Source organism: Anomaloglossus baeobatrachus, chromosome 1, assembly GCF_048569485.1.
Source record: "Anomaloglossus baeobatrachus isolate aAnoBae1 chromosome 1, aAnoBae1.hap1, whole genome shotgun sequence".
In the NCBI taxonomy this organism is placed as follows: domain Eukaryota; kingdom Metazoa; phylum Chordata; class Amphibia; order Anura; family Aromobatidae; genus Anomaloglossus; species Anomaloglossus baeobatrachus.
The window spans coordinates 930,615,622-930,626,396 of NC_134353.1; the positions used below are offsets into that span (position 1 = coordinate 930,615,622).

Here is a 10,775-nt window from a genome sequence, read left to right on the forward strand (position 1 = left end):
CATTCCTGGGGAGATAGTGGGAGGAGTAGTATCACTGGAATCAATGGACTGAAAATGTGTTTTTAATCTAAAGGATCGGAAGAACCGTCTGAGTTCCTGATCGAGGTTGAATGCGTTAAATGTTGGGGTGGGGCAGAATGAGAGACCCTTTTGTAGTACAAGGGACTTTGTTGGCGATAAGTGGTAGGATGAAATGTTATACAGGATGTTGGTCCTACCTGAGAACGAGTCGTGACTTTGTACGGGGCCCCTTGGTTTCCTTTTCCCTCGCCTCGTCTTTCTCTTTGGGGACGACGTGGCCCTAAAAATGAAGAGGAAGATCCACGGGACTGACTGTGATCACTATCAGAGCTGGTGGAGCCCTGATATGTCCCATAGTAGGACTGTCGTCTGTCCTGAGGCTCCTGGAATCTCCATTTATAGATACGGTTTTTTGAATAGTCCTCCTGATCCCTAATGTATTTTGATCTCTTCCGGTCTTGTAGAGTCTTTTTGAAATCCACAACATCCTGCGTCCGCGTTTTCATGGTGTTCCATTCCGCAGGTGGAAGAGTGTTGGATAATTGGTCCTCAATGCTTCGGATCCTTTCCCCAACGTCTATGAGTTCCTGTTGTAGGAAGTCAATGGTAAGTATAATAATGTCCATAGAGCATTTATTGAGTATACTTTCGAACTTGTCACAGTAGGTAGTGTTATCAGCAAATAGTGTGCGACGAAGAGGGACCCGTAACCCACGGGGTATTCTTTTGGCTTTATGGTATTCCGCCAATACCCTCAATTTTCTACCCTCCTTTGTCCCCTGTGGTTTTTCTATTACCCACTGTGTGCTCTGTTCTCCTTTCCTTTTTCTCTAATTTTTCTTTTATTATCCTTTCTATATTTTCCCTCTCTCTGTATCCTTCTGTCATCTCCTTATATCTTCACGGTCCTCCCAGGTCCATCTTGCAACCTCTATGGCTTCTAACCTGGCTCTACATAACCTCTTCTTCATTTATGCCCGATGGATTAGTAAAATAACTGTCTATTTTTAGGCATTTACTCCCTCTCACACATCTCACACATGTGAATTCTTGGAAATCTCACACATGTGAATTCTTATAATTTCTTCCCTACGACCCTTTAGGTATGTTATATATATTTTTGAGTATCTCTTATGGTGGTTTTCCTTATTGGCGGTCACGTTGACAGTCACCTCCTCTAGTGAACACTGTTCCAAGATATTGAATATTGGTACATTATGTTCTGTTCCTTAGCATAGAATAACTATCAGTACCTAGAAGCTTGTTTATATTGCCTTTTTACCCTTTCATTTGGTATGCTCGTGTATTGTACATGTATGACAGAATACATTATTTTCTTTATGCAATAACTAATCTTATTTTCCTTTCTGTATACTTATATCATAGAAATTCACTGATGAAGGCCTATGTGTTGAGGCCGAAACGTTGGAATTTCTGGATTTTTTGTATCAATAAAAACAAGCAAACTGTTTTTCAAGCATCATCTTGCCTCAGACTCTTATCTTTTGTGTGCCCGAGTTACTGTTTTTGCTTTTTGGGGCAGCAAGTCAGGCAGGTTAGCGCTGGGGAGCCCCATGGATAGTGGCAGGGACGGTACAAGGGTCAGGATCGGACCGGGTCTCCCAGCCGCAGCGGCCGGTCCCTGTGGGACATGGAGACGTGGGTCACTCACCAGCTCCGTCACGTCGGCTCCCATTTCGTGCATCTGGGCAATCACAGCCAGCGCTTCCACCTCAGTGGTCCACTGCTCTGCCAGGAGACGTATCGGATTCCGATGACGTTGGTTAGACTCAGTTACTCGGGCCCTCATCCACGCCACGATCCCGGGCACGGGCTGCTAGGCCTCGGGCGGTGCAAGCGGGGTTGACATGGTATCGTGGCATCGGAGTTGTTGACAGGGTCCTGGCGTCCCTGCTTTTATGGCCTCGGTTTACATGCGGCCGGACGGCATCCTTCCCCCCTTGGTCTTCTCTCGGCACCTCCTCTTCAGGGGCAGAGCTTCGGCTTTCGCGCTTCCACTGCTCGAGAAGACGCTCGAGCGGGAAAATCTTCGCGCCCAAGATGGCGGATTCTGAAATTTTTCGGCCGGACACTGCTGGCGGAGCACAAGGCGCACTTCTACCAGCCGGTAGAACGGTAAGATCCCGTTAGTGCCGCCAAGTTGTCGCGGGCGGCGGGGCACGGTGCTCGCCACCGCTCGCGTCCAGCGCTGCTGCTGCTGCTCGGTGGCTCGACCAGTGGGCCGGATCTGGGGACTCGAGCAGCGCTCCTCGCCCGTGAGTGAAAGGGGTAGCTTGGTTTGGGGATTTAGTCCGTGACGCCACCCACAGGTTGTGGTGAGGTTAGGGCACCACCGCTGCTGGTAACGGTGATCCCGGGAGCGATGGTAGGGAGCAGCTGGGATGTTGTTTTCCCCCTTCGTGGGTAGGGGTTGGTGGTCCTGGGGCCTGGTGAGGTGACGGGGAGGCAAGGTTGGTGAGGTGGCAGGGTCGCGGGGACAGCGCATCGCGGTGCCGGATGGCACGGTTGTACTCACTCAGCCACAAATGTACGCAAAGTCTCTGGTAAACCAAACGGCTGGATGGACGGGTCCCACAGCCGGCTGCTGTAGCTTCTTCTGGACGGTTGGTGGTGGCTGCCTTTCCCTGCACCTTTGTGTATGTTTGGTCCCGATGGATTCCCACCGGGAACCCGCTCCCCAGCGTATATATGTGCCGGAGGAGCCCTTTTGCCCGCAGGCTCTGGCCCTTGGAACTCTAGCTGTGGCGGTAGCTGTATTTCCTTTTGCTGGTCGGACGGTTGTCTTCAATCGGGTCTTGGCTGTTAGGAAACCCCTGGGGTTCCGGTCACTGACGGATTTGACCTCTAATGGCGACTCCAAGCCTGGTCGGGGTCTGTAGGCCCTGCCTGTGTGTGCTGGCTTCACTTCGCTCCCCGGTTCGGTACCGGCGGGCCACCGCCTGTCCCTGGTCCTACGGTTTCGCGTTGATCTGCCTCTCCTGCAGACGGCCACCACCGTCTGCCAACCTTGCTCTTATTGCCCGGGCCACACACCCGGACACGGTCAGTTTGCTCCTCCACTTCTCCTTCACTCCTCTCTCCTTCACTTCCCTAACTGAACTCTACTCTGACTTCCTCTTCCCGCCTCCGGGACTGTGAACTCCTCAGTGGGTGGGGTCAACCGCCTGGCTCCACCCCACCTGGTGTGGACATCAGCACCTGGAGGGAGGCAACAAGGATTATGTGTCTGCCTGATGTGCCTGTCTCGGGGTGGGGGTGTGTGTTTCAGTACCTGTGACGACCTGGCTAGTCCAGGGCGCCACACCCAGTGTATTGTGAAGGGTTGCAGGGAGTAGTCTTTAGGAGGCAGGAAGTAGGGAACTTACAGTTGGTAGTTGAGGTGCTGCATGAGGCTGTACTGATGTGGAGTGTCAGTAAACACAGAGTCCTTTTGTAAACCAAACTGCCGGTGTCCGGGAGCCGTGGGCGAGTAGTGTCCGGGTTCCACACACGGTGCAATGAGCAGGGGCCCCTTCGTAGTCTGCTTAGCTTCTCTGGTTGGAACGGGGAGTCCATTCCCTTACACTAGTCCGGGTTCCCGATCACGATGCCGGCGAGCCACTACCCTGCCCCGGTCCACTTCGGGTCCTTCCTAATGCCGAACTTGTTCCCGCAGTCCAGGGGCTCCAACCCCTGAGCGCTCTGATCCTTTCTCTGCAGACTCCTTTGACACACAGCTTGCTCTTTTTCTTTCTCTCCAGCAGCCCAGGAGACACACACATCACTGCTCTGCCTCTCTCCTACAACTGAACTCAACTCCTCCCCTCACGCTCTCTTCACTTCCTACCCTGGGGGGAAGGAGGGCGGCTGCTCATATGCACCATGTGGGGGGGTGTGGAATTACCAAGGAGGATGCACTCTTCTGTGACTATCTGGCTAGGCCAGGGCGTCACACCTATAGCTCCCTATACACAGTATAATGGGCCTACAGCTCCTCTATACACAGTATAATGGACCTACAGCTCCTCTATACACAGAATAATGGGCCTACAGCCCCCTATACACAGTATAATGGGCCCACAGCTCCTCTATACACAGTAAATGGGCCTACAGCTCTCTATACACAGTATAATGGGCCTACAGCTCCTCTATACACAGTATAATGGGCCTACAGCCCCCTATACACAGTATAATGGGCCTACAGCTCCTCTATACACAGTATAATGGACCTACAGCTCCTCTATACACAATATATATTTATTTTATTTATATTTACTTTATTTTATTTATTATATATATTTATTTATATTGATCATTCTTACTAATAATTTAATATATATATATATATATATATGCACAGTATATACATATATATATAAATATATATATATATATATATATATATATATATATACACGTATATATACACTGTATATATACAGTATATCTATATATATATATGTATATATATATATATATATTTATTTATAGCTTAAATACATTGAATATATCCGATAAGTATCAATCCCTTTCACATTACTGAATGTTTTAGGGAATTTAAGCTATGACTGTTTAATATGTCAAAATTATAAATTAGCTGCAAAACATATTTATATTGGCGTAGCTATCCCTTTAAAAGGTCCATTAGTGCAATCTTACACAAACTATTTAGTAATATTTAATGAATAAATTCTGTGTAAAGAGGAAAAAGTATTTGGGTCCCTTTCTCTTTAAAAGTGCAATATGCGCAAAAAAAATAAATATTCAATATATTAAGTGCCTAAGTTCTGTGCAAAGGGAAAGTTGCATATTGTGGCATATTGAGGTCGCTATCCCTTTAAGAAGACTGTTCATGTAATTTCATACAATTAAACCACTTAATCTATCCAATGATTAAATTGTATCCAAAAAACATGTATTAGGATATTGTACCAATCAAATAAAAAGCTGGAGTTTTTCCAAAGGTTTATCTAAAAATACATATTTTATTGGGAGTTGTAGAAATCGATACAAAAATATAATTATTGTCATTTTTGTATATTTCATAAAAATTCCATATATTTGCTTTTGTTATAAGCCGAAGTTTCAAAAAATGATTTGGATTGTTTAAAAAAATAAAAATGTGAGGTCTCTTCCCCATGATCACAACATCAGCCATTAGCAGCTGGGCCTGGGGCTGTGATGTCACAATCTAATGGAACTCTGATGTCACCTTCCACTCTATGACATCACAATGGGATTATTCTATGTAAAGCCTGAGCGCAGGGCCAGAGCTGTCTTTTGTGACTCCCTGTTGTTAGTTTCACACAGCTACAGGAATACGAAGGAAAAATAAATCAACGCTACTTCAGCGCGATTTCTAAGCGATTTCAACGCTATTTCAACGCGATCATGAGGATGTTTAGGCGTCCACATTATGGCCAGCGGCTGCTGGTCAAGGCTCTCTCATCCTGCATGTCAATTGGCTCCAAAATTGTGACCCAATTCAAGAAATCCTATCGCAAGAGGACAACACTGATGGGAAATTTCTTCCTGGCCATGAAATCCGCCACCGTTCCAGCGATCAGGAGCTTCAGGTTGGTTGCAAGAAAAAGACGTGACGACAACGTCATCAGCCAAGACAGAGGTGAGAAGAGCCCAACCTACACAGTAGGTGATACTGGATCCACTTCCAGCATTACAGAAAGTGGAGAGAATCCTGCACATCCAGAATGTGCTGGAGATACACACGAGAGGCTGCCAGAAGAAAGACCCCGGGACAGTCTGAAAAGAAAAGCATCAACATGCGAGGACACTCAGTCCGAGATGCTGCCACCGGCAAAAAGAGCCGCTACAGAAAACTTTACGGATCTATGTAGAGAAGGATCCCCGGACCAGAAGACTCCACCAGTCGAGATGACTAATTTCAGGAATCAGGAGGACAACCTGTCTCCAGAGCAATTACTCATCCTTAGGAGCAGAGGCCCGGCGGGCATGCTGGATGATGACATCATTAGCATGGCCCAGGAGCTGCTGCAGAATCGGTTTGAGGGTTTTGATGGCCTGCATCCCCCGGCTGTTCTTTTAGTGCCAGGGTGCAGCGTACTGAAGAATGCCGTACAGATCCACTACGATGAGGAAAGGGTGCACTGGCTGACTACCTGCTTCAAAGATGGCAAAATCTTGGTGGCCGACAGCATCAATACTAGAAGACTGTCTCCATCCATCCGTCAGCAGATTATAAACATGTACAATGAAGTGCTCAAGGAGCCCCTAAAACATCTGAGCTTTCTCAATGTGGATCAACAGAAAAACGGCTATGACTGCGGGGTGTTTGCTACAGCGTTTGCCTACGAGTTTTTGGCAAATGGCGGTGAACCCACAGCTCAGTTCCAGCATCAGAAGATAAGAGCTCATCTACTATCCTGCCTGCAGAACGGCAGGATCAGCGAATTTCCAAAACAGGTCAGGAAATGACTCCATGTCTATAAACGACATGTAGAGTCTATGACGGTCCAAAAGACCGCCCGACCTTCAACCGGGCATAACCCTGGGCCCAGAGACAAGTCTGCATGGGTAAGTAACCATGGAATTTCCATTCTGCCTCAATATAGTGAATGTATTTATTATTATATTATATATATATTATATTTATATTATTTATTGGGGGAATCTGATCGTCATTGTTTTTACTTTTTATTAGAAAAAGAGCACAAAGCGAGTAAATTCGCCATCTTGGAGGCCCAGAGATGGATCACAATGGACGCCGCACAATACTAGAAAGCTGTCAATATCTATCCGTCAGCAGATTATCAACATGTACAATGAAGTGGCCGACGAGCCCCTGAAACATCTGAGCTTTCTCAATGTGGATCAACAGAAAAACGGCTATGACTGTGGGGTGTTTGCTACAGCGTTTGCCTACTAGTTTTTGGCAAATGGTGGTGACCCCACAGCTCAGTTTCAGCATGAGAAGATAAGAGCTCATCTACTATCCTGCCTGCAGAACGGCAGGGTCAGTGAATTTCTAAAACAGGTCAGGAAATGACTCCACGTCTATAAACGACATGTAGAGTCTATGACTGTCCAAAAGACCGCCCCGACCTTCACATAGGAACAACCCTGGGCCCAGAGACAAGTCTGCACGGGTAAGTAACCATGGAATTTCCATTATGCCTCAATATAGTGAATGCAGAAATATGGTGGCTGGGGGGTGGGGGGGGGGCTGCCATTATTGGGGGCATCTGATCATCATTGTTTTTACTTTTTATTAGAAAAAGAGCACAAAGCGAGTAAATTCGCCATCTTGGAGGCCCAGAGATGGATCACAATGGACACCCTCAGCAAACCCTAAATCACGTAAGTTCCTTCTTACAGGATTAATAATTTGTAGTCTCATATCTTCTCATTATATATAACTTTCCAGTAAAAGGGGATTTTTCCTTCATTATTTACAAAAAGTCCCAGATTCCTTTGCTGGGGACATATCAGGGACAATCAGAGGACAGGGGTCACATCAGGGGCACAACTATATAACACCAGGATGGGGGTCATGTAATACCAGGATAGGGGCAATGTAATACCAGGATGGGAGCCATATAATACCAGGATGGGGGCCATATAATACCAGGATGGGGGCCACGTAATACAAGGATGGGGGCCACGTAATACCAGGATGGGGGTCATGTAATACCAGGATGGGGGCCATGTAATACCAGGATGGGAGCCATAAAATAATAGGATGGGGGTCATGAAACAACCGGATAGGTCCACGTAATACTTGGATGGGGGGGCCATATAATACCAACATGGGGGCCATATCATACCAGAATGGGGCCAAGTAATACCAGGAGGGAGGCTATGTAATATCAGGATTGGGGCCATGCAATACCAGGATGGGGGCCATGTAATAACAGGATGTTGACACATATACGAAGATGGGGGACAAAGATACAAGCATGGGATGGGAAAGCTGATTGCTGAGGGAAAGAGGGTCTTTCCTTCCTCACCCAGCTTTCTATGCTCTGCTCTACTTCTTTCTCTCAGAACCCAGCTTTTCCATACTATGATATCATGGGAAAGCTGGGTGTTGAGGGAAAGATGTATAGCAGAGCATGGAAAAGCTGGGTGATGAGGTAAAGATGCACATCAGAGCATGGGAAAGTTGGGTGCTAAAGGAAAGATGTATAGCAGAGCATGGGAAAGCCAGCTGCTGAGGGAAAGATATATAGCAGAGCATGGAAAACCTTAGTGTTCAGGGAATGATGTATAACAGAGCATGGGAAAGCTGGGTTGTGAGGGAACGATGCATAACACAACATAAGAAAACCAGGTGGTGAGGGAAAGATGCATAGTGGAACATAGGAAAGTTGGGGGGGCCTAGGTCCAAATATTGCATTAGGGTCCATCAAACTGTAGTTACGCCACTGGGTCACATCCATGAAAAGGCCTTAAACATCTCTGGTGGAATGAAAGCTGCATTCTGATTGGTTGCTATGTATACGGCCAGGTTTCCTGTCAGATATGTTTGAGCGTCTGTCTCATTGTATCCTCATTGTATACTGATGTTCTGTCACTTTCTGTATAAATATATTTATGTGTTTTCTGTTTCACCAAAGTAATGGACAAAGCGAGGCGCAGAGTCCGACCCTCACCTGATCTCAGCAGTGACTCCCGACCAGAGACGGGTCACATCATGCGACCACAAAACCTTATATAAGGTAAGATCATCAGTGTGTAATGTGAGTAATGACAGGAGCTGATAAAAACAGCGGCTATGACGCCACATTGTGTTGACACAGAGTAGTGAAGATTCTCCTGGAAGATGAGAGGAGAAGTGACCATTAGTAATCTGCATGCAGCCACCACTAGGGGGAGCTCCCATTCACCACAATGCACAGGCTCTACTGCTCACCCTAGTGGCATTCAGATTTTTGTCCAGTGACAGAGAGCAGAGAATTTCGAGCTGTTTGTCAGAAAAACTGAGCTCCAGCTCCGAAATATATAGTATGAGATTAATCAATGCAGAATTATAAAGTGATGTCTGTTATTTTGTACACAGGGATGTGAACAAGAACAACTTCAAAGACGCGGCTATAATAAATGTCGGTGTGTCACCATAGACCCAAATATATTCCAGGTAAGAAGAATATAATAACTGGTAGAGTATGGGAGTAGGAGGAGTAGCCAACACTAGAGAGGAAAGAGAGCGGATTCAAAAGGATCTAGACTTACTAGAACAATGGGCCGAGGAGGACAGAATGGGGTTTACCAGGGACAAATGCAAAGTCCTACATCTGGAAAAAAGAAATGTAAAAAGCAAATATAGTATGGGAGGAATAGAACTAGGTGATAGCATCGGGGAAAGGACTGGGGCAAAATAGTAGATCCCAAATTCAACATGAATCTGGGATCTACAGTCCATCAGGACTGGGAAAATATCAGGGACAATCAGAGGACCGTAGTCACATCCATGAAAAGACACTAGGCCTCATTTATCAACACTGTCCATAGCAACCAATCAGAGCTCAGCTTGCATACCTTAAACATCTCTGTTAGAATGAAAGCTGCGTTCTAATTGGTTGCTATGTGTAAGGACATGTTTCCTGTCAGATACGTTGGAGCATCTGTCTCCTTGTATCCTCATTGTATACTGATGTTCTGTCACTTTCTGTATAAATATATTTATGTGTTTTCTGTTTCACTAGAGTCTGTAATGGACAAAGCGAGGCGCAGAGACGACCCTCTCCTGGTCTCAGCGGTGACTTTCGACCAGAGACAGGTCACATCGAGCGACCACAAAACATAACATAAGGTAAGATCATCAGTGTGTGATGTGATTAATGATAGGAGCTGATAATAACAGCGGCCATGACACCACATTGTGCTGACACAGAATAGTGAAGATTGTCCTGGAAGACGAGAGGAGAAGTGACCATTAGTAATGTGCGTGCAGCCACCACTAGGGGGAGCTCCCATTCACCACAATGCACAGGCTCCACTGCTCCCCCTAGTGGTACCCAGATTTATGACCAGTGACAGAGAATTCGGAGCGGTGTTTTAGAAAAACTGAGCTCCACCTCCGAAAAATATAGTATGAGATTAATCAATGCAGAATTATAAAGCGTATTCTGTTATTTTGTACACAGGGGTGTGAACAAGAACAAGAACAACCCCCAAGACGCGGGACCCATGGACCCCAATATATTCCAGGTAAGATGAATATAATAACTGGTGGTGACCGGGGGTAAATCGTGTGCACCTCTCTGATGTGTAATATTCGGCTACTCCATGACCAGTTCTGTTTCTTCTTCCTACAGATCACTGCTCCAGAGCGGGGGGTCCGCTATGCCCCCACAATGAAGATGGGGTACGGCCAGGGAAGACGACTATGACAAGTCAATGATGTGGCAGCCGCCATGTCAGGAGCAGATGACGCTCCTCAGTACAGGGCAGATTCCGGGCTCGGTCTCTGTTCTCATTACTTTCCGCAGTCAGATGTAATCACAGAGTAAGTGACTCTTCTGCTGCGTCCACCACGATCGACGGCACATGCTGCCATTATCCAGCACATGGGCGGCACGGTGGCTCAGTGGTTAGCACTGCAGTCTTGCTGGTGTCCTGGGTTCAAATCCCACCAAGGACAACATCTGCAAGGAGTTTGTATGTTCTCCCCGTGTTTGCGTGGGTTTCCTCCGGGGTCTCCGGTTTCCTCCCACACTCCAAAGACATTACTGATAGGATGTAAAGCGCTGAGGAATTAATGGCGCTATATG

At 46.6% G+C, this 10,775-nt stretch overlaps 1 long non-coding RNA gene across 1 annotated transcript; it reads left to right on the forward strand.

The window, feature by feature from the left end:
- The first annotated feature begins 6,919 nt into the window (after positions 1 to 6,919).
- Positions 6,920 to 10,775, forward strand: LOC142302401 (uncharacterized). The gene is made up of 7 exons (XR_012752954.1): positions 6,920 to 7,148; positions 7,275 to 7,359; positions 8,619 to 8,720; positions 9,062 to 9,139; positions 9,708 to 9,814; positions 10,149 to 10,212; positions 10,320 to 10,775. It is a non-coding gene; the product is annotated as an uncharacterized LOC142302401 (long non-coding RNA).